We start from the raw sequence: 24,027 nt of genomic DNA, 5'->3' as shown, positions 1-24,027 counted from the left end.
CATATCCAAACCAAATGGCACTCCGGTTAAAATAATAAACTTCTTTTATTTTATATTCAGTGTGAGTTCTAACATATCTATTACGCTCCAATGTTCGTTTTCTGATATCGAACCTATTACAACACAATTCCTAAAGGTAAGAGAATGACGCTATGGCTGGTCAAAATTTTTCATAAAACTGGCCAACAAATTTCTTACGAATTTTTACACTTTTTCACATATCTGGATCTTACAATAATTTTCTATCATGTTCGCTTCCAGACGTATTATGATTATGCCCTCTTGACGCAATCTAAATGTGAGCATCGGTCATGTGTGGCTTTCTATTTTTCTTCAGATTTATTATTAAATAAATTAAAATTAAAGAAAACTGACGACAAAATCTCGTCTCAAAAGTCCATAGCTTTCTAATATATTTTATCTTCATGATAATTACCCATCATCACTTAACACGCCATGTCTTATGCCGCTACTTTTCTTTGAAATATAAAGAAATCTTTGACAGTTTAATAATACAGTATTATTGTTTTTTTATACATCACCACTATAGTTTTTTGCCTTGTGACTTAGCAGTTTAGTTGCATTTAACCAATATCAAGTTATTTGGACAGGATAGGATCTTGAGATACAAAGGTTGGGAAACCATAGCTAGAAGTAATGACGAATAAAATTTGTATTAGAAAAATATTGAGAAAATACTTTATTATTTTTAATAATAAAAAGTGCTATGCATTTGTAACCTAACATGTCATTAGAGCTAAGAAGACAAACAATGGCGGAAGGTAAAGGAAGTAAGAAAGACGTCGCTTATTGGATACCAATTGTGTCAAATCCTTATTGCTTCATCCTTACCTATCATTCTAAACAGATAACCGTATTAGGATTTATTTAATCTATCTCAGTCTACACAGATAAAAATAATTTCATACCCATTATTGATAAGGTTTATAAAGTAAAACACTATTTATGAAAGCATTGATCGTTTCGGTTGTTATTTTTTATTTAACATCCAAGTAGGATTCGACAAACTTAATACAATAGAAATTATTGTATAAAATGAGCAAACATGTTGGTACGGATGTTATTATAATCTAACATAACGTGGAACAAATAGTGTTGTCTGAAGTGTGTGTTGTTTGGTTCTGAATTTATCTCATGTGAAAGGTTAGTTAGATAGTTTACAATGTAATGTGTATGTTTGTATCTGTTGTTCAGTCGGAGTTCGATTTTATTATCGATAAGTAGGGGGGTGGAATTTGTTGTTGCGTTTAAACTAGTGCTCAAATAATTATGACAATGGCTTTGTCCTAATAATTTATCTATACTTTTATTTTTACACTTATTATTACATTTTAAATGTGGGTAAATTTGCCTTTTGTTTTGTGAGAAAATATTACGACATTGTTGTTTGGTGTAATTATTACAGGTAAGTAAATTATTTTGGTTTTAATGTCCATTATTTCCTTTTTTTTTAAGGACAGCTTGCTAAACAATTTTTAAAACTCCTCGTAACAATTTTATTTTATGCAGATATTTATATATCGGCTATCAAGCCAGATTACAATTTTTGCCTACTTCCCTACGACTTAATATCAAAGGTGGTAATAATACTGAATTAAATACTGCATACTGGCAATGTGATATAATTGATTGTATGATTTTTTATCAACCTATTGTGACTTGTTTGTTTTTCTATATTATGTCGGTATATTGAGATTGAAAACTCATGATTGGAACGATTCGATAAAAACATACAATATTTATAAAATATAATTAGTTAGCATTTCACTTAAATTATAAATATTAATTAATAAATTGCTAGATACCAACATACAAATAGATCACCAAATATAAGAAAGTATAACTATTTTTATATTAAAGTAGGTAACTACCTACTTAAATATAAAAATTACACATATGATAGACAACAATGTTTAAGATGGTATAAATATTATTGTTATTGCAAAAATCTTATCTGCTCTTAATAATAAATTGGCCTTGTTAACCATCATGCAACAAGATTTTATTTATAAAAGGTTTACGTTCAACCTTCAATTACTTATTTTTTTTTTAAGTTGGTACTAAAATTTTAAATGGAGCGACATTATTGTGAAGTGCATCAAGAAGTAGTTGTGTGGATGGCGTGGAAAATATTTATAATTTAATTTGAATCTAAATTTGGTTATTTACGTGCGTTAGAAAATTTGTGTGGTGTGTAAATTTAAAAATTCAATATCAAGTTTATTCATGTACTTGTTATTCTAACTTTAATTCGAATAATCGTATCAATCTTATTTTAACAATATTTAAATTATAGGTAATTAAATCGAAGTTAGTGGAGGTATAAAAAAAAATATTAATAGAATTAATTTTATTGTTTCTAGAAGTCGCACCTACCTGTTTAGGGTTAAAACCACCTGCGGTATACTTAGATAAAGAAAAGCTTGATAAATTGGATATACTGATTGTTCATTGAATTAATGATAAATAATGACTCAATATATCTCCAAATTACACGTGAAGTTTTGTAAAATACCTATTGGCTATTTTATTATATTAATATTTCTAAATATTTATTCATCTTGAATTATTGTGCATTACTTACTGCATATTTTGTTTTGTAACATCATGTGGTGCATGATATATAGTCGTTTTCAGTTAACGATCCCAATTACAATTTGCAATCCGATTCCGTGAATGAACTAATCGAAATAACTCATTTATAAGCAAGTCAGGAAAAAAAATATTCTGATCAGTAAATTTTTGAGATAAGTCGACAAATGCGAATGCGATCGTTTATTGAAAATGGCGGATAGCCTAGTTAGTAGGTAACGGTTCACCGAGACGAATGTTCGCTTGTTCAAATCCCAAGGCACACACCTCTGAATTCGACCTTAAAACTTTAAATTGATCTAACATTAAATTGTCAAAATTTTTAAACGAAATGTAATTAAGTACCTATATACTTAAATATTCTAAAAGTGTTATTTAATAACTGCATAATAGTTATATTTATCCAAAAAGTAAGTGCACAGCCTATAATTTCGTAGTAAAGGCTTTAATACTCGAGAATACTCTAACTATATACAGTACATACCTAACGTACGTACGTAATGTGTATTGTACATACACATTTTATGCTAGGCGTCTCGTGAAGTCGCCGTTTATAGAAATCAACGCGTTAGTTATGGCTATACTCGCGGTAGAACTTAGGACATTTCAAATATAATACGCCAGTGCAGCGTCTCAAATCTATGGAAAAGTGGATCATCAAGCGGCTCATTGTGAAAATTTAAAAGCCATCAAAGACTAGTGTAATGGAACAATTCAATGCCCACGGCAGGACATGCGCAAATTCAGACAGATTCCTATATAGCATCTTTTCTATAAGGCGATGTGAGTGGTACGCGACCTCCCAAAGTACGTGCATAATATAGTGACATCATAATATTCAATAATGGTTATAGCGGCGATAGCCTAGTTGGGTGTGGAACGGACTGCCGAGACGAATGTCCGTAGGTTCAAATCCCAAGGGCACACACCTCTGACTTTTCTAAAAATCATGTGTGTATTATTTGTAAATTTATCGTGCGCTTTAACGGTGAAGGAATACATCGTGAGGAAACCTACACATCTGAGAAGTTCTCTATTGGAATTTCGAAGGTGTGTGAAGTCTACCAATCCGCACTAGGCCAGCGTGTCGAAGTCGCTGAGTATGGGATGTCCACAAGGCTCAGTTGTAGGTCCTTATTTATGGAATTTGAGCTTCGATGATTTTCTTTCAATTCCCTTACCTGTAGGATGCACTTTAACCGGATATGCGGATGACGGCCTCTTACTAATAGAATCTAATAGTAGATCGGGGCTTGAAAGTTTGGCGGATACGTGTTTACAATTAATATCTGAATGGGGTGAAAGAAATCGCCTTACATTCGCACTAGGGGTCGCAATACCGGACTATTTTTCAAAACCGGTATTTTCGGTATTGACCTAAAATAAATTCCGGTATACCGGTATTTTCGGTATTTCCGGTATTTGAAGAAATATTATCGATATGATGATATTTCTTCAAATACTGATGATATGATAGAAAAATAGGATATATACATTTAAGTTAGTAATTAAATGTCAAATTTTAATGACAGCTTAGTGGTTAGTTAAAGGCTGAATGAAAAGAGATTATTTTCGTAAGCCAACGTTCATGCCGTTCTGATTTCTGAGAGCTGGCTCAAACCTCACCTTCCTTCTACCCTTTACCTCCACCCTGGTTTCATTTTGATTAGAAATGATCGAGTTGACAGGAGAGGGGACGGAGTCGCTATATATTTACGTAGCGACCTGAAATATAAAACTGTAATATCTTCCTCTTCTTCCTCTGCTTCTTATTCTGCTTATGCGAATTTTCTGTTTCTTGAGGTTTGGGTCAAGAGAGTGAATACCTTACTAGGTGTTATTTACTGTCCCCCATCTCTTGATTACTTCTCTAGTCTGGAAACAGTTCTGGAATCTATAAGATCAGAATATGCTCATCACATCATCATGGGTGGATCATCATGGATCTTGTAAACTCCTTACTGTCCTTGATTCTGCTAAACCGTATGTTCTACAACTGCAAGCCACCCACCATAATACGGATGGTCACGACACTTGGCTTGACATTATCCTCACCTCTGCTCCTTCCCCTATTTTCTCCCACGGTCAATTTCCCGCTCCTGGCTTCTCTCACCATGATCTCATCTACATGTCTTACGCCCTAAAACCTCCCAAGTTCCCCTCTAAGATATTGCACTTGCGTAGTTTTGGTCGCATTGATGCGGATAAGCTGAAAGGAGATGCTGCTAACTTTAACTAGGATCACCTATTGGCAGCCACCTCTATTGACGATAAAGTCGCAATTTTTAACCGCGCTGTCACTGCACTCTTTGATACCCATGCCCCTTTAAAGAAATTTAAATTAAAACGTCCTCCTGCACCATGAATTACACATGGAGTTAGGATGGCGATGTGACGGAGGGATCGGGCTTTTCGGATCGTTCGGAGGAGAACTGGTGCCTTTTTAAGGCTGCAAGGAATCGGTGTAACCAGATGGTACGTAATGCTAAACGTCGACATATTCTCAGTAATATTTCTTCTTCCTCGCCAGCCAGTATCTGGAGATTCCTCGGAACTCTGGGTATTGGCAAAGTTAAAACATAGATCTCAACGGTGCGACTATTGGTTTGGATGACATTAATAAAGATTTCACATCTGTTACCATGATTGATCACCAAACTAGGCGTCGTACCCTGGATTTCTTAGCGGGTCTATCCAAGCCTAACATTAATACTTTTCATATTTCTTCTGTGCCGTTGGGTGAAATTAAAAAAGTTATCCTGTCCATTAAATCCAATGCCACTGGCTGTGACAGCATCAGCCGTCGCATGATAATCCTTATCCTGGACCAACTTCTACCAATCATGTCACATTAACGCCTCCCTCAGCACTGGTATCTTTCCGTCTTTGTGGCGGAGAGCTATTGCTATCCCTCTTCCTAAAATCCTTAACCCATCACTTGCTAAGCGTTTCCGCCCCATATCCATTCTTGCTTTTCTCTCCAAAGTGCGCGAGGCCTGTGCTCATAAGCAACTGTCTGAGCATGTGCACCGAAATAACCTACTGTGCCCACTCCAGTCTGGCTTCAGGCCTGGCCATAGCACTATTACTGCACTCCTCAAAGTGACTGGCGATATTAGGGCGGGCATATTGGATTCCAATGTCACTGTTTTGGCTTTGATTGATTTTTCCAACGCCTTCAATACAGTCAGTCACGACATTCTTCTTGCAAATCTCTCCCACCTTATGATCACGCCCACGGTACAGTTGGTGCGCCTAGACGATTCTTCGTCTAGCTGGCGTGATACAGACTGTGGCGTCCATCAAGGCGGCATAATCTCCCCATTATTGTTCTCTATCTTCATAAACCTCTTAGCACAAAATCTTCAATGTGCGTAGCATCTGTATGCTGATGACTTGTAAATTTATTCTCAGGAGCAAGTCACTTGTGTGTCCGCAGCTGTAGTAAGGGGAAATAAGGACAATTTCGGCCTTTCGGTAAACCCCGCGAAATTGCCATGAAATACCAGGCCATTATTGTAGGCAGCTCAAGGCTTTTAAACAGGTTGTATTTTACATATATTTCCCCTGTTATGTTTCTCAGCTTTGTTTATCTGACAGCTTGCTTGCTTTGTTCAGCTGTCCTGGATCTTGAATTTTTTGAAGGCGGGGCAAAATCTGGATAATGCCGCCCCCAACCACCTATATTTTTACTTTTGTCATCATCATCATCATTTCGCGCCTCGCGGATAATAATTTATGTGTGTTATATACTGGATGTCTCAGAAGTCAAAGTTGCGTTAATGATGAGATGTGTATTCGTCTGCCAAGTTTGAATTTGCCGCCCTCTAAATTCGCCGCCCGGGACACGAGCCCTGGCTTGCCCCCCCTAGATCCTGGGCTGTTGTTCAGCTTTGGTAATCTGACAGCCAACTAGAATTCAAGTTGTATCACAATATTAGCCAATCCCAACGACCCTACGTCTACGCACTGCGAAGGCTGCCATGCCGTCAGCACTAAGAAACAGACTTGTAATCACAGCAATGCTCCGTCTTTAGATGAATAACGTCTATGAATAATGAGGATAGACTTTAAAAAACAAAAAATATTTCTTATAAGTTCCATTAAAATAACAATTAACAGTTAACACCGCTATGCTTAGAACAAAACAAAAGTAGCAATATAGCCATAAGCCATGTATTTAGCTCGCTCTTTATAGAATATACGCCTATACGGATAAATGAAATTGCAAGCAGTTTAAATTGTTGCGATTTAAAACACGAAAAATTAATAATTATACATAAATTTTGTACTGAATTTTATTAAAATAAAATACCGAAAATCCCGGTATTTGTAAAATCAATACCGGTATTTTGAAGTTCTTAATTTGGCCCGGTATTCCGGTATTTTCGAAATCCGGGATACCGGTTTGCGACCCCTAATTCGCACCTCACAAAACGTTCCAACTGCTTTTAAAAGGTATATTAAAATCACCGCCGCGAATAAAATTTAATAATATTGTTGTAAAAAGGAAAGAATCGGCTTGTTATTTAGGTTTGATTTTAGAACGAATTTTTTCCTTTCTAGAGCATATAAAAAACGTCGGGGAAAAATCAAAACGTAACTTTTACGCCTTGACAAGGATATCGACCTCTACGTGGGGACTGTCTTTCACTACGCTCAAAATCATCTATGGAGCGACTTACTTAGCTTGCATTACATACGGATCACCTGTATGGGCCGATAGGGCAACTATCGGTGCTGTGCGCAGGAAACTGCTCCAGAGTCAACGATTGGCGTTGATATTCTTGTGCAAGGCGTATAGAACTGTTAGTACAGAAGCTTTGCCTGTCCTCGCGGGTGTACTCCCTGTCGATTTGGAGGTACAGCGTCGCGCCGCTATGTATTACTCAACCAGAGAGGATATGGAAAAGTTTCTTACGTCTCGCGAGCTCTTAAGAATCGATAGACTATTTAAAACGCACACTGATGTACACAACGAGTTATTAAATGAATGGCAATGTAGGTGGGACTCGTCTTCGAAAGGGCGTCATTTATATAAATACTTTCCGTACGTTCGCGATCGCCTAATTAAAACTTGGCTAGAAATAGATTACTGTGTATCGCAATTTCTTACCGGCCATGGTAATTTTAAGGGTAAACTGTTCTCATTTAGGCTGGTTGATTCTCCTGCGTGCCCATGCTCTACACCTGGTTACGAGGTTGAACAATCTGCTCATCACGTACTTTGGGAGTGTGGTCTCTGGCATGAAGAGCGCAACATCATGTTAAACAGTATGCAAATAACATCTGGGGTTGTATACTACATGGACCTTGTTGAGACTAGACGGAATTTCCGTGCTTTCCGGCGTTTTTGCCATGCCTATTGTAATCAAATCTAACAGCTCATGTGATAGGACCCTTTCATTTAATTTTATCCGTGGTGCTTTATAACTAGCTTATCTAGTTGTAAACGTCCCTATCCTTGAGGTTAAATCGCCTCCTTACATCATGATTTTGTCACCCGCATTGCTCTGGAGGGAAGTGGACAATTAATATTTCCAACTCCTCCCTATTTTTTTCTATTTGATTAATTTCGTTGCGGGATAATGACATATTTTTAGTTTTCCCTGAGACTCGCCGAGCTTCACTGCTCGGTGTCACAAAATGCGTGCCACTGCTGATCCTGGCTTACAGGAGTTGTAGTGGTGGGTGTGAGGGCGGGAAAGTCTCTAGGCCAGCGTGGTGGATTAAGGCCTAATCCCTCTCAGTAGTAGAGGAGGCCCGTGCTCAGCAGTGGGCAAGTATATAATACAGGGCTGATATTATTATATTATTATAATATTTAATATGACCGCGCTATGTCCTCCGTGGCCTCCCAAAAATATCGGTTCCTTTAGTCTCTAAGTACCTCGTCAATGATAGTACAGTGTTTTAGGTTTTTAACCGAGCGGCGACCTTTCCAGAAAAAACAAGAATTAATACAACGTTGCCTAAGTACTTAAAACTTTATTCTCATGTCAACAAAATAAAACCGCGGGCAAAAAAACGTGCACTTCCAAGAAATTGTTAGTTTAAATAATTGAACAAAAGAAAAAAAATACGTTATGCTAGGGTCATGCCAAACTAAACACAATTTACTTATCAGATTTTAAAATTATATACGTAAATTTTCAGAACCACAATGACGTCATTAGACAGCATGCGCTATCGTGGTAAGGAGAACTACAACGGGAAAGCAAAAAGTGAAGATGCCGTACACATTGAAAAAAAAATAGACCCAGAATTTTCAATTCGAGAATCGCCTCTCACAGTCCTCATAGAAAACTCCCTGCATATAAGGGCTATTTACCACATATTTGTTGTCATACTGCTCATGTTGTTTTTCGACACGGTAATCTACGACCTTGTGGAAAGAGGAAAGTAAGTATACAAATTACATATCTCCATTTATAGGTATTGTTTTAATATTGAAGATGATAGATATTACCTTTCATCGGGATTCATCGACCATTCCGACAAAATATAATTATATTAATGTTTTGTTTCTGGATTTGAGTACACAAAAGCTTATGGCATAATACTCAGAGCCATCCATATCGCCATTCTCGATGGTTTTCTACTTATTTTTATAAACTACTAGCTTTTTCTCGCGACTGCGCCCGCGTGTAGTAGTTTTCCAGAATAAAAAGTCCCGCTACATATTTACCCGTAATAGAAATTAGCCTATAGCCTTTTCAGAGTCTTTAACTATCTCCTTACCAAATTTCATAAAATTCCGTTCTGTATATTTTGATAAAATAGATAACATACAGACAGACAGAAATGGGGACTTTGTTTTATTTTATAATACCTATGTATAGATTTTTATATCTTTCTATACCAATTACAACAACGGTATTATCTATCAACGGTATTATACTCTTTTTGTTCTTTTTATTTTAAAATAACAATTTAAATCATAAGAATAGAAGTTGGTAATAATAAAACTGAGTCTACACTCTACACATACAATTTGATTCTAGAAAGATATGTTACTATGGTTCTAAGGCCGCAATTAGATTGGTAGTTAATACCGCTTATCTTAATTAACATAAACCAAAAATACACAGACACATAAAAATGAAGATATTATAAGTAATATAGTGTATTTATTAAAAAAAAGTTTAATATTAAAAAAGGGTGTGAAAAATTTTGCCTATAGCCAATACTTAGACACCTCATTTGTCAGAATCGGTTCACTAGGAGAAACGCACAAATGGAACGTAACATATATAAATAAGGTTAAAGTTATAAAAATCTATACCCTTCCTTGCTTTTTTGTAAATTAATTATTTATTTAATTTTTAATAATACTCCACTTAATAAATTTTATTTTTATATTTTATACTATGTAGTGATACTAAATTTCATACGGAAATTACTTTAGAAATTTATTTCTGCAAAATCCCTTGTCTTTGTACGAAACTTTATACTAACAATCTATAATTGACTGATAAATATAATTGATTTAATTTAAATATATTGTATAAATATTTACAGCCTACAGGGACATCTAAGTACATAGTCGTATAGAACATATTATGTGTTTAATGGAACGTATAATAAATCGTATAATCTTTGTATTTTTTTTCTAATCCTAAATAATATTGTCTGTTTCTTCGTGAACGTAAAACGCAACCTTACCCTGCAGAACAGTTGATCCTGACACGTTTATAAACACGGTAACCATTTATTATTTTCGCTCAAATACCTTCTTTTTCATACTTACTAGCACGTTCTAGTGTGATAGTTTGACGTAAAATGCCTTTAAAAGAAAATTTTGTCAAAGGTTTAACTGTCAAACGTCCACATAAGTATATTTTGCTAAGTATTAGTATTGAATATGCCATAATGTTAGGATACCCAATGGCGTTGTGCCAAATAATTACAGGCGTCTGGCAAATTATTCTATTTGAAAATGTTTCATCACTTCCGAAACTCCATAAACGAATGGTTGTTGGCAGCTCCATCTACGCGACGGACCAATTGCAAAAAAATAAAAACCCACCATATATTTTTCATAAGTTTTTATTCTAATATTTAGCGACACTAAATTATTAATTATTCGTGTCTGGCTTAACTGCTGCAACGAATTTGAGTAAAATATTTGAAGTTATTCCAAATGTTTGTTCAATATATCCTTTCATCCAGTATAATAAAGATCTAGCATCTACAAGTTTATATAATACATCATAAAGTAAGAATTATTCTTCCGACAGAACTGCAATGTAGCGACGCGGGCCCTGATACTCCTTAGTGCGGTCTCACTTTTAAAGTTATAAAATGATATAAGTACTTTTCTATACAGTTAATTATGTATACTACTTTTGTACATATTTTATTTCGAAATAATTGCTTGTTACCACTTCCTTTTTCCACCGTGTGTGAAAATAACTTTTAATATTAAAACATTTTCTTTTGTTTCGTCTATAATATAAAATTTACCAAAAAAATTACACAATATTCCTATTGTTTCAGGATAAATGTAGGACTAAGTGTAATAGCTTATGGCTTTGGCGATATACGTCGAGGGGCTTTGCTATGGCTGTTCGAATTTATGATTGCTATATTATTCTTTCCTGCCTTAAAATTATATGCAGCAGTTGGAAAACACGTCGAAAAATACCCAAGTAAGTTTCGGCTTTCAATAATTTATGTCTAAAAGTAATACAGTGGCGGTTAGTTATAAATCAGGCGCGTTTAATATATCTACTTTGTATATAACTCAATTTTTCGCTTAAAAAGAATTAGTAAACGATAATTAATGACCCAATATTTATTTTTTATTTATATAAATTTTTATAACGTTTTGATAGGTACTTGTAAAAACGCTTATGTAACTTACAAAATAAACAAGCTAAAATATTTACACGCCCCCGACCAGGCCACTTCCGTTAACACAATTTATCATATTATAAGGGTCAAGTATTGAACTTACCCATATTATCACAAACACATAGCACATGACAAATGTGTAAATAGACGTTAGTTGTTTTAATGATGCTCCACTGAAGCGTAAATAAGTTAGGCGACAAACTCTTGACTTAGTCGGAACCGAGCCAAAACTTATCTTCGTGAGTCAGACTTGCAGTTTCTATCGCTGATAAAAACTCGGTCTTGACTTGTTCTTACTCTTTAAAATATATTAAAGATTAGCTGCTGTTGCTCTCGTGTAAATTGAGCCAGGGCCTCATATTGTAGATGGCATAATCGTACCTGTGGATGTTTTCATCTCTTGCCTGTCAACATTCTCTTTGGCTTTACTTAGCACGATATGCAATGCAAACATTTTGCCATTACTTAATATTAAAAAAATATAAATAGTAATATCAATATTAAGTCTTTTGTGTGTATTTGAATAACTTTACAAGATATAATCTAGAATGAAACTGAATTCTGAATGAAACTGAGAGAACGAAACTGTTATTTATTAGGACGGTAGATTGGGTACAAGTTTGTTTGCATTATCCTCTATTCCTTTATAAATATTTCTAATTATATTTATACTCATAATAATACGTATATACAAGGGTTTAACTCATATCACTACACGACTTAAAATTATATTACATTTAAAGCATTTTCAAAGAAGCTAGGAAATCGGTTTGCCCTAAAAAAAGTAGTACTTCAAGATTTGAATACCTAGTAAACATCAACGACAATAGACAACCATACATTATAAATTGTCGTTTTAATGAATTATTATTAACATATTTTGTTTAATTTCACACCAGGAGGTGAAAAGTAGATACATATTATTATCTAATTAATATTTCTTATTTCTACCCTTCTCGAATTCAATTACTGCGCTAATTGAAATAAAATATCGCAAAGGAAATATGAATGAAAGGAATAACACATTTTAGTTTTGGGTGAAGTTGCAATATCTACATCCTGCCTGTAGCGTACAATTTCTTTTTGTTCGTGTGTGCCTTTACATCGCATCTTCCAATTTACCGCATCGCAAAGTTTCATTTCGTTCCACGCAAACAATACAAAGGCATGCCTTTTCGACAAACCTTTGTGGCTGTTCTAACGAAAATGTTACCTTTTTTAACGTGACTCTACAAAACACTTCAGCTAAACTTGATGGTGAGTCAGTGATGCATAAAACAAATTCGTGTATAGAGGATCCCGAATTTTAGATATACCACGAAACATGCACTTAAGCGTACGTCAGAAACATTGTTGATTGACAAAGAACAAAGTTGGTCGTTCCTTTTTGAATGGCGAATAAAAAGCGATGTGAAACAATTGCTTGCGTATTTAATTTAATATAAAACAAAGGACTTTATCGAACCACTTACTACCGAAAAGTTTTATATAATGTTTCTTAAAGTTTTAATTAGATATTTCACTCTTTGTAGGTAGTTAAATTGAGAATACGAGTTTAAAATAATTTCTAATTTAAACTTTATCGCATCTTGTTTAAATATAATTACTCAAATTATTTTCGAATGGCTCACAATTACTATCGTTGATTAAATTCTCAGGAGCGAGCCAAGGCTTTGTAATATTGGGCATAAGTGGCTTAGTTTTCTTGGAAGGTGCGTTAATTGGTGTGCCAATATGGAATTTAAGCCAAAAACATCTAGCGCTGGCATCGTCTGTCACAGTTACCTGTGAAATGGTAAGTCATTTTTATTATTCTTATATCTACCTAAGTGTTAATTCTTCAATCTCTAGATAAATCATATTGGACAAAACCTTTACACTTTTGACATACGAAGACATAGAAAATATACAGAAATTTCTTAAAAGAAGAGCGTAAAACGCTTAATAAATTTACTTTGAAATTACACATACTTATCAATATCACGGTGTAGGTACACAAATTGATGCACAACAGTGATATATCAAAGGACGCTATTAGGGTGAAACTTCGAAGCGCTCTAATAAACTATGTGTTACACTAAGAGCATCTAACTTTCCTACAACTACCTATTTATGTGCCCTGACTCCACACCAAAGTAATTTGTAACAATAACTTGCTACGTAAGTTTTATTAGTGTGTATCTATAAAAACTAGAAGAAACAATCTACATTTATTATCAATGAAACATAACTAATCAGATCTTTTCTAATATTACATTTACAAATCCTATGGTCTCAATAAAATCGTTCCATATCATTGCCTATAAAGTAATCAACATAGATTTATTTAATCGCATAATATATTAATATTATAGAGTTAAAATAGTTACTCAGGATTTTTAAAGTGGCTTTATTTATTTTTTTGATGACTAACAACATGAATAAGACTTGTATAACTTTTAAGTTTATATCTATAACCAATGTATGCAAGTGTGCATAAATATGATGTTTAAGCTAATAAATAATAGAAATATTAATGTTTATCTAATCATATTATATTTTTTTTAATTATCCAAAGTTATTTATGTTTTTTCCACTTAACATGATTAGATACGTAGAGAATTATTAGATTTACGAGTCTTATGAAACCAAGCCTGTGACTAATGCCATACTGTTTAGAATTATTTAACATTATTCATAAACAATTACCTATAATTATAAGCGGCGATTGCCTAGTTGGGAGTGGAACGTACTGCCGTGACGAACGTCCGCAAGTTCAAAACCCAAGGGCACACACCTCTGACTTTTCTAAAGTTATCTGAGTATTCTTTATGAATTATCGCTTGTTTTAACGATGAAGGAAAACATCGTGAGGTAACCTATATACCTGAGACATTTTCAAGGTATGTGAAGTCTGCTGATCCGCACTACACTGGCGTGGTGGCTTAAAACCTCATCCCTGAGTAGTAAAGAAGGATATTATTATTTATTATACATATTACTTACATTATATATTATTGTTGCATTTAAATTAAAATCATGCAAGTAGCAGACAATCAAGTCATGGATGAATAAGTGCCTATTTGAAAAAGTTTTATTTTTAATTTTCCGGCTCCAACGAAATATATATTGCATAGAGATTATTTCATCCACGAAGACGCCCCCCTAGTTGATACTTATTCAAAATCACCAGTGTGTTAGGAAGTTATTTGTTATGACATTTATGGGCGCCAGAAGGGTGGTGCAAGTAGGTACACGTGCATCCCCCTGCCCAGAAATAAAATCACAAAAAATATAAGTCACGAAACATATCTGCAACAACGGGAACTAACGACCACAGAGTTTTTTTATGATAAAACTTTTTTAAAAAACCAACGCTATTTAAATATGAAGTTTGATATTATGTAGGTGCAGATGCACCTCCTTAAACTAATCTTGACGGAGTCGATGATGACATTAATGTAACTGCCCAAAGGTTATCAAAAATGTCGCTGTTCTCAAACATAATATTATCGTACAAAGCTTATAAAGACACAACAGCATTAGATATTTTGTTTAAGTACAAACTGAGTACATTGTCCTAAACTGTATATATCACGTTACTAAAATTAATGCACAAAAATGTTTTCAAAGTATTAGACGTAGGTAGGAGCAGAAAGGGTATAATAGCATTGAAAGTAAAATATTACATAAATCACCTGGGTAAGACCCTTGTCAGTGCGGGTGGCTGGCGCCAGTAAATAACAGGGCAGACGGCAGTTGCTGTACTTACCGGGCTCTGTTGCCGGCGAAACGATCGCCATTCACTGCCATCTGCTGTCTGCTGACAGTCTGACATCATTTATATTCAAGCCAGTAGTATAACTATTTCATCATATAAATAAGGAATGTAATTTTTCTATTCTTAAAAAGCTTGGTAATCTCAACGATTTTTCAACTGCAACTGAGTTGCTTGCGACACTTAAAATACTTAAGGACTTTTAATTTCAGACTTAATTACAAATACATTGTTTTTTCTCGCTCTTAAAGGTAACAATGATGTTTTAAAACTATTGGATGTAATTTATCAACTTGATCAGTAACTAGTTATAAAATGAAATAATAGGTACCCTACAATACTTGTATAGGATGTGTTATTAGCAATATATATTTTATACTACTTCTTGTATCATACACACAAAAGAATTTTATCTGCATCTAAAATGTTTCATTAAAATGTATTTTACTTAATGCAATTCTAGGTAATTTAAATAATTACACCTAAAATATCATCTACAGTACATACGGTAGGCAATTTTTTCTAATGTACTACATACAATATATTGTTACATTACTAGCTCAAGTATAACATACACAGCTGTGTAAATTGTGCAAAAACCAAGGTTTGCCTTAATGGACTCTATTATCACCTAATTAGTTTTTCTTCCATTATTTTTCTGAAAGATACGATATTGGATGCAACATTATGCCAGTGTTACCAATCATCACAATTAAAACACATATAAGTATTATATTAGAACATGATGAAAAAACTTTGTCCTCCTTTTTAATCACATTGCGCGCGAGAAGGAATGTGAAATTTGGCATAATTACATTGAATATAGAAATATATTTGTACATTATACAATATATACTTTTGCTCACGCCTTTGCCCACATGAAAGAGTACAAGTTCATATAGAGAAATGATTCAAAAACGTTCAAACTTGAAAATTTAATGAATTACCGTCAAATTTCAACCATTGACATATTACTAGTTAGAATAATATATACATTACAACAAAACTAGATTGTCTTTGTCAACAACTCATCATTCTACCTAAGTGTACATTACTACGTAATACGTATACCGGGTGTATAGGAAGAATTACATTGTATACTTAATTGAAATTGGCTACACCTTCACACTATAATTTGTCCGTAGCTTATGAGTAGAAAGAAACGGGGTAAACCCAGCTACGTTACCTCACCTCTAGATCGTCCTGGATGTATAATCAAAGTTATATATTATGAATTCAATAAATATTTTTCTATTTTCAGTTTAGGTTGGCAATGAAAATCCACGCAGTTGCCGTGGCGTGTGGTCCTCGGTGCTTTGGAAAGGGTCCTCCTCTGCCTTCATTCCAACATTACGTTTACTTTATTTTTGCACCTACATTGGTATACAGAGATCAATATCCAAGGTGATAATTTTTTTTAACTTTTTTTTATTATTGTGAAAATAATATAATTATCAGTCTTTATTTATGATGAAAAACAATCCTGACAATAAATGAATTTCTGAAGATTATACGTCAGATCCTAAATGAATTGTCCCACAATTGAAGTGAAGCTAAACGCAGGTAGAGATTTCACATAAATCGAATTCTAATTAATCAACTACTAGCTATGTAGGCCAGATGCCCGAGAACTTTGGCTTAAAGATAACACTTTAAGTATCTACGTGCCTATAAGTAATAAAGCATAGTTTTATACTAATGACTGTTTCACAAGTTTTAAGTAAACTTCATACGACAGTTATCGTATTTATTGTCCAGGTTGTCAAAAATGTATTAACAAAAATAGAATTTACTATGCTTTATAAATTCGCTCTCAAAGGGCTACATGCAGTCGCTCAATTGAAAAACAATTTAATGGGTTAAGCAGCTATTAATATACATAGTATATTATACTCATTTTAATATCATCTATTTGCGAGCATAGATTAGAGTTTGAATATTGTATTTTGTCGGCTTGTACATTTATGTGAAAACTAACATAATATATTTAGCTACTTAAAGTTGTGAAACAGGCTTTTACTGTCTAAAGGATGAATAATATATTTACTTTTTCTATTCAGAACGAAAAAAACTAGATGGGGCGTAGTTTTATTCCATTTCATAGAAGTGGCAGCCATCATTTTCTACAATAGTTTCTTATGGGAACGATTCATCCTACCTTACTGGTCCGACTATGGGAAACAATCACGGGTAAAATATAGTTTTATTATCAGATATAAGATAAGTACTACTAACTATTGTTATTTATTGAAATTGCATCCACAAATCGCCTTCTTGGCGTAGGTACCCACTTATACTTAAGTGGCAGCGTACCTAAGTAGGTAATTATATGTTACAGACAATTTTGGCATGGTCATTTTTTGGTCAAATGTGAGATGTCCATAAAAATGATTCATATTGATAAAAAAAAATAATGCGTATCGCCCTAGTTTTATGTAAAAATCATTTCACTATATGAGAAGAAAAAATATCTGAGCAACTTGATAAAAAAATGTCTATGCTAAAATTTTCTGTGACATTGGTTTTCCCAGTTAAAAAAAAAAACATGCGTATATACACCTAATATATTTCCTCAGGAATAAGTTTGATTTTAGGTTGAAGCAGGCACAGTGGTGCGAGGTATGTTCGCATGCGTGCTCCCAGGAGTGCTCTCCTTTTGTGCGGATTCTACTGCGTGCTGCAGGCCTGGCTTAATGCATTCGCCGAAATTCTTCGGTTTGGAGACAGGCTTTTCTACGAGGTATGAAGACGGCAATACATAATATAATTACTTGCCTATTTAATGCATTTAACGCTAATACTGGATCACAAGACAATTCAAAATTACTACTAAATCCGACAACATTTACTAATATGAACAACAAAACCTGAAGCACTATTTTTTATGCACCATTTCATAATTTTTAGTGACAGGTTAACAGTAATATTGGATCAAGGTGTTTGCCTCGTGATCCTGTATTATACCAACGCTCCTATACTAAAATACATCCTTACAATTTAATATAAAAAAGAATAGCCCGTCGCGTATATCTGTCTCTCCGAACGCGATATACTCAAAAACTACCAAACAGATTTATATAAAATTTGGTATGGATATTATTTAAGACCCTGGGACATAAGCTACATTTTATCCCGAAAAAATATATAGCAGAACTTTCTTCCCGGAAAAGCTCTTTACGCGGGTGAAGCCACGAACAAAAGCTAAACAGAATATGCTACAATAGGCTACTGTAAAACTGGGTAAATAAGACAAGGGGTATAAAGAAACGACATTAATTTCAAAGTAAAACAACTCTTATGCCTACAGAAAAATAAGTAACAACAACACATTCTTCACGAAAACGAAGATTTAGATAGATCAATTTGTCTTTCTGGTAATACTTTTTCACCCTGATGCGGCTCAATGATCCCGTTTCACTGATAAGCTCATTATTCGGTACCATTGGCAAATCTTTTAATTCGGGTTACAAATTCTTCGTAAATGTATGTTTTAGTTGGATATATGTTTGTTAGAAAAAATCTAATGGTTATCGGACAATCCATTGTAACACAGACCTCTGCGTGACATTTGATTCCATCTCCAACGTATAGATTAGGCAACCATGTAGTTTATAACTTTTCTGTAATCAAAATAAAAATAATCCTTGTTATTTAGAAACGCTAAGGACTATACCTGTATAATATTATATAATATATTTCTGGGCACGGACCTCCCTCTACTAGGTACAAATATAAAATATAGTAGGATCTAGTGGCATTAGGTAGTTATCTCCTGAATAGATCGATCGAGCAAGCTGTAGAGGCTCTTGCAATCACAAAATGTACGCATAACCATTATAATCATGCATTATGGGGTAATAATTAATTTCAGGACTGGTGGACAACCTCACGCTATTACCGCGCTTGGAACCGCGTAGTATATTCCTGGCTGCGGACCATCTCTACAAGCCGCTAGCTCCTCGTACTGGGCGCGCTTTTTTCGACATTCATTGTATTTTCGTAAGTGATTTTAAAGATTCAAATCCTTGAAAATTCAATAAGTACTCCCAACCATATGCTTACATACACTTACACACTCGTGCCTCTTATCCTCACTTTAAGCCCCATTTTACACCCATGTGTTGACCCATAGAATGGGAAAACTGGCACAAATAAAATAACCTAAATATCGAACCCTACAAATTACGGTATCTTCATAGTTCAATAGATGATTATACTGTTATTAAACTGCGACTTCTTAGAGGGTTTTTCTATTCAGCTTTATTTAGGAAATCATTACAAAAAACCAATTAGTAGGTTTCCAAATAATAACATTAAGTGCGTAGTAGGTACATAATTATAAATAAAGTTATTCAGTACCTACCTGTAGTACATTACACTATTCGCAGTTTCACCACTCGTTAACAAATTTAGCAATTGCAAAGTTTATTATGGCTACAAATCTTCTAAGAACTTTGTATACGACACATTGTTTCAATGAATGCTAACCGCCCAATACAAGTTTGCCAAATTAGTGCCAAATGGTTTGGAGTCTCATCACATCGCAAATAAATATTTAACAAAAGCTCTTACAACAAAACTTGGGGCACATAAACAAACTTCTCGGCATTGAACACCCAAGGGTTTCGATTGATCCCAAGTGCCCATCGAATCAATATGTACTTTGAGTTTATAAGCAAAACTTAACAAACACCTATTAAGTAAAGAGAAAGTTGAAGTCAACATTTTTATTTATGCAGATCTTAAGGTTTTACGAACCGTCAAAGATAACTATTTTAACTAAGAAAGGCTTATCTAGACAAGATTATCTTTATTTTTGTAATAACATATAATCTAACGATCAACATCTATAGACTATCATTTCGCCATATCCCTACTTTATAGATGTATGTATGTATCTAAGGAATAGTTAGCTACTGCTGTAGATAAGTACCAACGTACATCAGTGCATGAGGTATTGTGTATTGGTATTATGGCTAGTCCATGTTTTTTTTAATGAATGAAGTAGGCTTTATATTTAACATTATAAAAATTGTGACTCACATAGGTTGGGGAGGCGCGAGGTTCCGCTATTTGATACGTAATTCGTCCCCCCCGGGCTAGTCCATGTTATACATACCTACAACATAAACTAATTAAGGAGACATGTGATATAAGTATATATTTGTTCATTACAAATCTATTTTTAAAATCCGTCTCAATCCGGATTTAGTATGGCATGCCTGTAATACCTTATTTTATATCTAAATTTGTAAGTTTTAGTTAATTAGTCCATAAAATTATTAAAAAATGAACAATCATTTTACAGGTTTCAGCGCTGGCGCATGAAGTGGTACTGGCCCTTTCATTTGGCTTCTTCTATCCTGTGCTTATGACGGAGTTCGGAGTGTTAGGAGTCCTAATGTTACCACTAACGTCCACTAACGGGCGACGGTTTCCCAATGTATTTAACTTATTTATGTGGTTGTCTTTCTTTTTTGGTAACGGTGAGTCCCTTATTAAATTCTAAAAAATAATGTCATTGTTCAATAGTTGGTAACAATTAATATTGCCTCCTCTGTTTAGTTACTGGTAGTATATGAGACTGAAAAGTCCTGGGTTCAATTCCCAGATCGGGAAACACTTTTCCAACATCTTTAATCCAGGATTAGAGAAATCAGAAGCAATTTTTGTTAAACCAACGGCGTTCGTAAAAACTAGCCCAAATTCTTTCTACGTCAAGAGTAAATAAATGTGTTATGTTGACTCTACATTCGAACGGGATTAGAGATAAGGGCAGGAAGTGGATTTAACAAGCATTAACATTGCATTAGGCACTTGTCTCACCGCCGACAATGAACGAGCTGCGAGAATGCTAAAAATTAGACACGAGTTAACGAGCATCAAAGAGAGTGTATAGTTCCGATCTTTTCGTCGGTAGTCTATAGCGAGTGAACCTACAAGCGTGATGACCAATTTACGAGTAATTGACTATAACGAACACTAGTAGAGAATGACGGCGTGGAGTCTCTCGGCGAGTGTTCAGACCGCTAAGCGAGCATAGGTGAGCGAGTATTGTCATTGATAGATCTTGTCGCTCAGCGAGAATTATGAAAATTTTCTAGAACGCCATTATATATTTATGCTTATTCACTAAACATAGTGTGACAAAAATCTTAGTTATGGTCGACAATAGGTATACCAACGAACTACATAACTAGATATTTTTTATCGATTTTTTCCTTGATCGTATAGGCACAGCCAATACTCTAAACCATTTTTATTTCCAGGTATTTTGTGGAGTTTATATCCGATGGAATATTTCGCTCGCANAACTGTCCACCCTCCGAAAGCGATAGCTTTTTTATACCAAAGTCATGGTCGTGCCCTGAAATCATACTCAAACCGAACTGGACCTTCCAGAATCCATTGGATATAGTTTACTGACCAAGTAATAAAATAAATGTAATTTGATTGTATCCGTGTTACTCATTTGACTCTCCTTTATATAAATACCTGTGTAAATGCAAACCAGGAAGTGTGTACTGTGGATTGTCCCTAAGTAGTCGACATCGATTGTTATTATCATAAGGTGTATTTTGCGTATTTAAACAACTTGAAATACAAAGGTGCTGTATTGGAAAAAAATGATCGTGTGGACTGGACTATATTACATAGTGTAATTATAAGCAATAATAAAACTAATTTATCTGTCAAAGTAGATATTTATTTAAGATAATGTAGATATATTCAAAAGATTCACATAAAAGTATAAAAAAATATATTCTGTGTGGCATTTAAGAATTCGCAATATTATTTGTTTTCTCATTTAATAAAAAACAAGATGTCACCCTTAAAATAGCCATGAATATTTCAAATAACTAATAACCTAAGTCTATGGCAACATACACTAACATTTATAACAATAATGATAATATATATATTTTTTTTTGTATAATTACCCAGAGACACATTGAATAGTTTCGAAAATTGTCGTTTTCAATATTACATTTCTAGTAATATTTGTTACTGATAATCAATATTGTGTCTGAAATATACAGATTATCTAAAACGATGTATTTATATAGAACATGTACTGGTACCGATAGCAATATCCTGACAAGGAAAACAAATAACCTGTTTCGTAGTCGCCAATTTTACTTTTTATTTTTAATATGAAGTTTGCCGAAACTAGTCCCAATTTTACCAAAAATGGCGATTTTTATATTCCTGGTGAGGCTCTAATCGTCCCAGTCATGTTCCGTGCGATGAATATAAACTATGTAATAGATGAATTTTAAACGCGAATCTATGTAATAACCATAATTTTCTGCTCAAAGTAGAGTATTCCAGACATTGTAATGTTCGGCATTTCACTAGATAGCTACTCATAAATGTAAATATGGATTTGTAAAATAATAAGGGAATGTAGGACAATTCGGTAATAAATTTGTCATTTTAAATGCTGTGCGGGAAAGTGAGTGCTACATTAATACTTATAAAAACATTTTTGGTATATAATTACAATCTCAAAATTTGCACAAAAACTTAGCACACACTAAAACTTTTACTTATCACATACATCATTTCGCATTTAACATTAACACCTTCCATGACACTTAATCAACCAATGACCATCTAAACTTGTTTTAGCACCCGTGACAACACATTCAAATATTAATTTATCACACGCATCATGTTCCTACTGTCCTGGATTTGATTGTTGGCTCAATATTTTCACAGCCTTACTGACTACTGTATTGCTAACTTAAAAAATAATTTTAACAAAATTTAACTCTGACACTAACAGATAATGTATGACCCATACATAAAGAAAGGGACCTGAAATAATAGGATGTTTTAATTACTTTTCAATTAAGCCATATATGTAATTGTAACCGTAAGCATAAAATATCTTTGCAGACCTCTTTCTTTAAATATATGGATAGTACCAATATTAACATTTATTTCAATATAATGTAGATTAAAGGTTTACAGTGCCATAATTTATGATATAAAGTAATAGTGAATATAATAATAAGAATTCGTGGGATGTAAAAATATTTGAATCTCAAATTACGTAAAAATCTTTAGTTTTTCGAACAATATTCATTTTTCTTTACACACGTGTGTGCATCCAAATCCTTAAAGAGTGAAGAGGACATCCTGTGGAATGGAAAAGTTTTGTAAATAAAATGGGAAAGTATTTAAATTTAAAATAAAATACTAATTAACAGACCCATCATACTTGCAAATTGTCTATATTTAAAACCCTCATTCAAATAAAACTCATTATTATATATTGAATAATAATTATGATACGTCATAATTGACGTGATTATAATTAATAACATTTACGCAAATTGGTATGATGACAAATAAAAATTACACATTTATTTATTATTCGAAGCAGAATATCCCTGAATCATAAATTACTCACTTGCTTATCATGTGGTGGTATATATAGTGTGGAATAATTGTGATGTTCACAACAGAAGGGCTGTTGTCAATCACTTTCGATATTTCCTTATCTTTCATACCCACTACATTAATAGTGTTTATTTCCAACAACTGATGGTCTGTTAGCAATCCATTTCGAGCTGCAGACGAATCTTTAACCAACCCTACAATTTTGCCATCTTTAAAGTGGAAACCGACATGTCCAAGCGAGTCCTTGTGAAGTGTTATGGTCCTCTCGAATGGTCTGAAACAAATAACATAGCTTTTAATAATGCATTTTATATTATTAAAACTTATTATTAAGTTTTATCAATACAGAATTGTACAACTTTTAGTTTTATGAAATGTGTTGAACATGAAAA

At 33.8% G+C, this 24,027-nt stretch overlaps 1 pseudogene; it reads left to right on the top strand.

Moving 5' to 3' along the window:
* The first annotated feature begins 1,193 nt into the window (after window positions 1-1,193).
* On the top strand, window positions 1,194-21,684 carry LOC119188404 (annotated as a pseudogene).
* Window positions 21,685-24,027: the final 2,343 nt, after the last annotated feature.

This window comes from Manduca sexta, chromosome 17 (assembly GCF_014839805.1).
Source record: "Manduca sexta isolate Smith_Timp_Sample1 chromosome 17, JHU_Msex_v1.0, whole genome shotgun sequence".
NCBI classification, from domain to species: domain Eukaryota; kingdom Metazoa; phylum Arthropoda; class Insecta; order Lepidoptera; family Sphingidae; genus Manduca; species Manduca sexta.
The sequence above is the reverse complement of the archived record's forward strand: the minus strand, read 5'-3'. Positions and strand labels throughout refer to the sequence as shown.